The sequence below is a fragment of the Arachis ipaensis genome, chromosome B7 (genome assembly GCF_059453495.1).
Source record: "Arachis ipaensis isolate K30076 ecotype BB chromosome B7, ASM5945349v1, whole genome shotgun sequence".
In the NCBI taxonomy this organism is placed as follows: domain Eukaryota; kingdom Viridiplantae; phylum Streptophyta; class Magnoliopsida; order Fabales; family Fabaceae; genus Arachis; species Arachis ipaensis.
In genome coordinates, this window is record NC_142442.1 from 47701321 (window position 1) to 47708204 (window position 6884).

A 6884-nucleotide genomic window follows, 5' to 3' on the forward strand; every position below is an offset into this window, starting at 1 on the left:
AATTAAAGATTGCAAATCAATTGTATAAAGTAAATTAAGCAAATTAAAAGTTTTTCTCACAAATAAAGAAGGATCAAATTTTTCTACTGTAAAAACCAAAGCTCTTTAATGTTGCTAAAAGTGTAAAGAACTAAGCTCTAAAAGCTTATTTTAATCCATAAATTACTTTCTTTAAACATTACTGCAAACAAGATAAAGATTCGTGTCACAAAAGTCTTGTGATTGTTTCATATAGACATTTTCATGTAAATCACCATTGAAAAATTCATTATAAAAGTTAAATTGTCTTAATTTTCAACCTTTCAATAAGGCAAAAACCCATTTGCTACCAATAAAAATAGCATTAGATGGTAGGGTAATAAGTTCCCATGTTTGACATCTCGAAAAAGCATGATATTCATCCTCCATTGCTATTTTTCAATGATTTAGTTTAAGCGCTTGCTAGATAGATTTTGGTGTATGTAAGCAAAATACTATTGTATGTGCAGTGGGTTAAAAATAATATATTTAAATATCGTTATGATGGGATGAGATTTTAAAAGAAGTGGAAGTGGATGAGGTGGGGTTATTGTTGATAATTGAGGCAATTGGATCTTAGTTCTTGACATAGAAATTTGTCCAAGAGGAGTTATATGTGTATGTGATGAAGTAGGCAAGTTTGATTCGTGTTGTAAAGAGGTGGAGCAATCTGTAGAAAGTGGTACAATTGCATTAATTGATGATATACTATTTTGTGTTGGTGATAAGGTGGAATAATGGGATGATCTTGTTCTAATAACAAACTGAAATAAAGATAAGAATTAACTTGATGAGGGATTAGTATTTTGATTAGTAAAAAAATGAGTTGAATAAGAAAATTCAATTAATGAAAGATTACATTCCTAGAAAGGTAGAGTTTACCATCAGAGGAGATTCTATATCCCTTATGATTACTATCACACCCTAAAAATAAGAATATATGTAATTTATAATCAAATTTGTGCTTGTTATATGATCTTAACAATGGATAGCATACACAACCAAACACCTTAAGAAATTGATAATTTAGTTGTCTTGAAAACAAATTTATTGTAGGGTGATAAAAATTGTAAAGCTTGTGTAGGTAGTCTATTAATAAAGTATGCAGCAGGTTAGAATGCATAATCCCAAAATTGTAATGGTAATATAGTAGCGACAGGTCCCACCTTAGTGAGATGTTTATGCTTTCTTTCTGCTATCCCTGCCTGATGTATGTATATACAAGTTATCTTATGTAAAATTTCTTATTCAACAAGAAAGATTTTAAATGAATTTGATAAAAATTTTAAACCATGCATGGTTTGTCTGCAATGCTTTCAATTCGAAACATGTTTGTGCTTCAAATAGACATTTGTGTTGTTTATAAACTCTCAATGCCTCTTATTTGTTAACAAGAAGATATATAGATGTGTATCTGGTATGTGCATCTACAAAACTAATATAACACCTATAACAATGTCAAGATATGATAGGTGATGGACCTCAAATATCTACATAGACAAGCTCTAATAGATATACATATACTAATTTAGAGTCAGAAAAAGGTAATTGATAAAATTTATACATAGAACAAAATTCACAAACATTTAAAATATTGGAAGAATGAGAATGAGAAATCTGACATTTATTAACAACATTTAATACAATTTTATTTGAAGGATAACCTAATCATTTATGCCACATATAAACTGAAATTATGTATATTACTTGTTACAGTCAAGGAAGTTTTCTTGGTACATTCATTTTCTTTGATAGAATAGGTCTAGATATAAATAAATTAGGAAAAATATAGATTCCATTTCTAGATGTAGCAGGTGATTTCTGAAGAACTAATCGCAAACATAATAGTGGTGAGGCCAAAATTCAAATAATATTGAAGTATTAGTTGCAAATTGTAATACACTAAGAGGATTTTGAGTTATTTGTAACACAAGAAAAAATTGTTCAATTTAATGAAGGAGTAAATTTTGAATCAAATAAAATAGAAGAGCCTAAGTTATATATTTTGATCCCTTCAATATTACCTATATAGCATTGGTCTAAACCTGTTTGAGATGTAGCTACTTCAAGAAAGTTACTTGGTTCAAATGTAACATGGTGACTAGCACCATATTTGGATACTAAGGGGAGTCTCGTTTAAAGAAGGGTGTTGCCAGAATAGCTCTTGGCTAGGTATAAGAGGAAGGTAGTGTAAATGGCTGAAATGATTGTGATAAAAAAGATGCATTTGGTGATTTGACTAGTTGATCGAATTTCTAGTAGCAATTTCTAAGTAGCGTGATGAGATTTGCTGCAAATTTGATGGAACAATCAATTGGTTTGATTGTTAAACCTTCTTTCTCTCATGAATCTTTCACCTCTGCCTCTTCTTAGATTAAAACCTCACTAAAAACTCTAACCAATGGGCATTGATGTTTGTGAAAGATTTGCTTAGGATAGTTTGATTAGGTTTCTTGAAATAGTTGAGCATCTCTTAATATGTAATTAAGAAGGATCCTACTTTAATTACTGTGAATTTTCCTATTTTGAACATGACTGAAGTGATGAATCGTTGATATTCTTCTTCCTCTCATGAATCGTCTTCATAGTATGGTGAATCAATTACTATTAAAGAATCAACAAGATTATGATCTTGGCAAGATTTTTAATTGTTGTAGTTGCTTGTTTCACTGATTTCAATTGTGATTTTAGCATTTGAACTCTAGTTCTTGAGGAAATAGTGAAGAATTCTTGAATTTTGTCCAACATCTCATAGAACTAACTGCAGTAAACCAATTTATTTTTGAAATTATTGTTCATGGAAGCTAACAACTATGTCATAAGAGACAGGTCTTGAAGCTTCCATTTTTTGCATGCTTTATATTCGACTTTAGCAGGCTTTGTTGGATCAGTTGAATCAGTAAATTGAGGAGGGATCTTTTCCTTCTTGAAATGTCCTTCCAAATTCTAGCTTTCTACAATGATAATTGTTGAATTATTCCATGTGAAAAAATTATTTTTGTCCAATTTACTAGTGATTACTAGAAGGGGATACTTAGATGTAGTGGAAGTATTAGCAAAGATCATTTTCATGGTGTTTAACTGCTTGCTTTGGATACCATGTCAGTGTTTCTACTAAGTAGTATCTAGACATTGTGGAAACAAAAATAATGAAGTAGATGATCTCTAGAACATGATAATGAAAGATAAAATTAAAAGAAATTTTATGCATGAAATTGTATTTAGAATTCTGCTTACATAATCCTATATGAGTGCTACTATATATAACAGTGAGCTTAACACCTCTAATTTCTTTATAGGTTAATAACTAAATATAGTTAGTTATTAGTTACTTCTAATCTTGAGTTGTCTTGATCTTCACCTTTTTAGTGTCTATACCTACTCTATCCTTTACGATAAGCATCCATAATTTCTTGTTGTAGTATAATAATAAGTAGAGTTTCAATAATTTTTTTGGGTTTTAATATGGCATTATCAGTTCCTAGAGTTTCTATATCACAATTGTTCCTAAAGTTTAATAAGAGCTATTTAATGTATAAAATTTCATTGAAAAAAATATTCTCTCATATTTGTCTCAATAGACCTAATGCAATATATTTATCTAATCTAAAAATATCCAAACTAATTCTACTTGTTCAATTTTCTTTCAAAATTTCAACCATCTGTATGCATCTTTTGATTACTGCTTTTGTATTTACCAAAGGCCTATATCTATTTTGACTCTTGCATGATAGATCAATTTTGACACCTCACGCATGCTCTACTTTCACATTTGCAACACCTTTATATAATTTGCTACTCCTTATTAATTAATTCAATGCCAATTGAGAAAATATGAATACAAACTCTAATGCGAGTATGATCATAACAAATAAACATCCTGTATAAAACTAATTTTTAACATAGACATAATTAGATTACCTATACTATCACGAAGCTAACAACCACTAGTTACACCATCTTAATCACCACCAATAGTACTAGCACCCCCTCCCCCATGATCACTGCCTTTGTCAGTATCAGAACATAAATCTCACAAACTAATGAAATCATTGTCATTATTTGCATTCACCAAATAATCCTCAACCACATTATCATCACCATCCCCATCCTCCTTAGCTGGTGATACACTTACATTCAAATCCAAATTGTTGGCGCTCCTGCTAGTGTCTGTGATGTGTTTATAATCAATTTTGCATCCTGATCATTCTTATCGAAATTGATGACATTCTCTTTCTAGAGTGGCCAAAAGTGGTAGACAATGAAGTTGAGAGTCCAATAATAACTTATCAGGAACAACTTGAGCTGCCATATGTATTGTGCCTCCTTGTAGCTTGCTTTTGTTCCTAGTGATCATGATAAGAATTTTGTCTTTAGTATACTACATGCTTACTATTGTAGATTAGTCTATGTCCAAAACCATTCCAAGCAGATGGTGTAATGAAGTTCATTCTATTGTCTCCATCTGTGGTGGTGTGGAATACTACTGATGGAATAGGCGGTACATAATTTGTTATGATTTTCGATCCTAGAAAATGTATTGTTGTTTCTCAATTTGACTAAAAAATAGAATATATAGTTCTTGGGGAAGCTGTGGTTATGGCCATGGATAAGATAATGGCGGTAGTGGCTGATCAAAATGAAAATGGGAAAAGACATGTGTCCTAAAATAAGAATTTGCCTCAAGATAATATATAAGGTCTCAGAAAGTCAGAGGCATTTCTAGAACTCAGATACTTAAAATTAAATTTAAAGATTATTCTAATCCAAAAATTTGGTAATCTATCCAGGGATTCTATTTCTAATCTAACTCTTCACTTTCTGTCTACTTCAAACCTCCTAATCACCATATAAAACATCCCTCATCACACCTCTGCCACATGAGGGATCTCTCAAATGCACACACATATAAATACAAACAGGAAAACACAATTATGGATAGCAAGTACAGTAGATAGGACAAGTAATAGGTAATTACAGATAAACGATTAGGTAAGCAAAAAAAAAAATACATACTCAAACAAATCATAAAAATGTATATGATGTATGCCTGTCCTATGGCTGATGATATCATCTGTCAGTTATATAGCCAAACCCGACATGTCTTGGTAGCTACCACCTCGTGGAGCAAGTGAGTCTGAACCACAACCCCTTGCATACTACCCGCTTGACCCAGAGCAAGTGGAATAAATCACTATTACTACATACTACCCAAGCGGGTGTTTATAAACTCAACCCAGAGCAAATGGGGCAAACCACAACCCTTATGATAAACTCCGATTTCGTGATTTATCTTGTGCTTATTTTGGGGGATTTTATCACCCTTTTCCACATTTATTCAATGAAATAGCATGGTTTTGTAACTCTCCCTTGAATTTTGCTTAAGTGTAAAAATATGCTTTTTAGGCCTTAAATTGGTAATTTTGATTCACTTTAATTCCATTCGATGCCTTGATATGTGTGTTGAGTGATTTCAGGTTTATAAGGCAAGTATTGGATGGAAGAAATTGAGTAGAAAAGCATACAAGGGGAGAATGCATGAAGAAACAAAGATTGGGAATGCATCAAAGGACGTGCACGCACACAAGGCGCGCAAGCGCAAAAGTGGTCCCGTCCATAGACGCGCATGCGTACATGCCACTTCCGCGCGGATAGAGAATTTGCCAATTGACGCGCATGCGCACATGGCGCGCACGCGCCAATACTCTTACATGGCCCACTTAAAGGCAAAACACTGGGGGCGATTTCTGAGCTACCTAAGCCCAAATCCAACTTGTTTCTGAGTGTATTTCATGCAGAATTGAAGTCCAAGCAAAGGGGGAGCAATTAGTTTAGCCAACATGAGCCTTTAGTTAGTTTTCTAGAGAAAGAAGCTCCCTCTTCTCTCTAGATTTAGGTTAGGGTTAGGTTAGATTATCTTAGATTCATGTTTAATTACTTTATTTCATCTTGTTTCTTTTATAATTTCTCATTTCTACATCTTCATTCTCTTAATTGTGATGTTAGTTTCTCATTTTGCTCTCTTTTGTGATGATGAACTCATGTTGGATTTGATTTACTTTTAATAAAATTTTGATGTTGATGTTTCTTTAATTGATGAATTGAGTTGTGATCTTACTTTTCTTGTACTTAGTAGTTGTTAGATTTTATTATTTTGGCAAAATTATGATGTTTACTTCTATTGCACTCTATGTGTTTGAAGAAATATTCTCTTTAGTTTTTGAGTAATTTTATCAACTCTTGGTCTAAGCCAAGGGAATTGGGTAAACTTGAGTTATTGGGTATGATGGAATTGGTGATTTGAGAACCCATGGTGATCAATTTGATGCCTATTAACGCTAACCCACTACTAAGTTAATTAGTAGGTAGGTTAGGACTTAAGGGTTGATGTGATCAAATCTAATTGACGTACTTCAAGCTTAGGAGTAAATGTTACGTACTTAAAGCTTTTGGGAAGTAGACTTAATAGGTTGGCCTCTCATAATTATCAATATTCGGTTTGTTGACAAGGATGGTGATTTCAATTACCCAAGTCTTAGCCAAGAGTTCTTTATCTTGCTTTCTTTACTTATTCACTCAATTTATTTTCTTGCCATCTCATGAACTAAAACCCCCCTTTACCCCTCCATAGCCAATAATTGAGCATTACATTGTTTCTTAGGGAGACGACCCAGAGTCTAAATACTTCGGTTAATTTTCATTTGGGGTTTGTTATTTGTGACAAAACCATAAATTTAATTTGATGTGAGAGTTGTCTATTGGTTTGGACTATACTAACAACGAAATTATTTTGTGGGATTCCGAACCGGTATAAATTCCTCGCGAATCAAATTAATGGCGCCGTTGCCGGGGACACAATGGTGCTA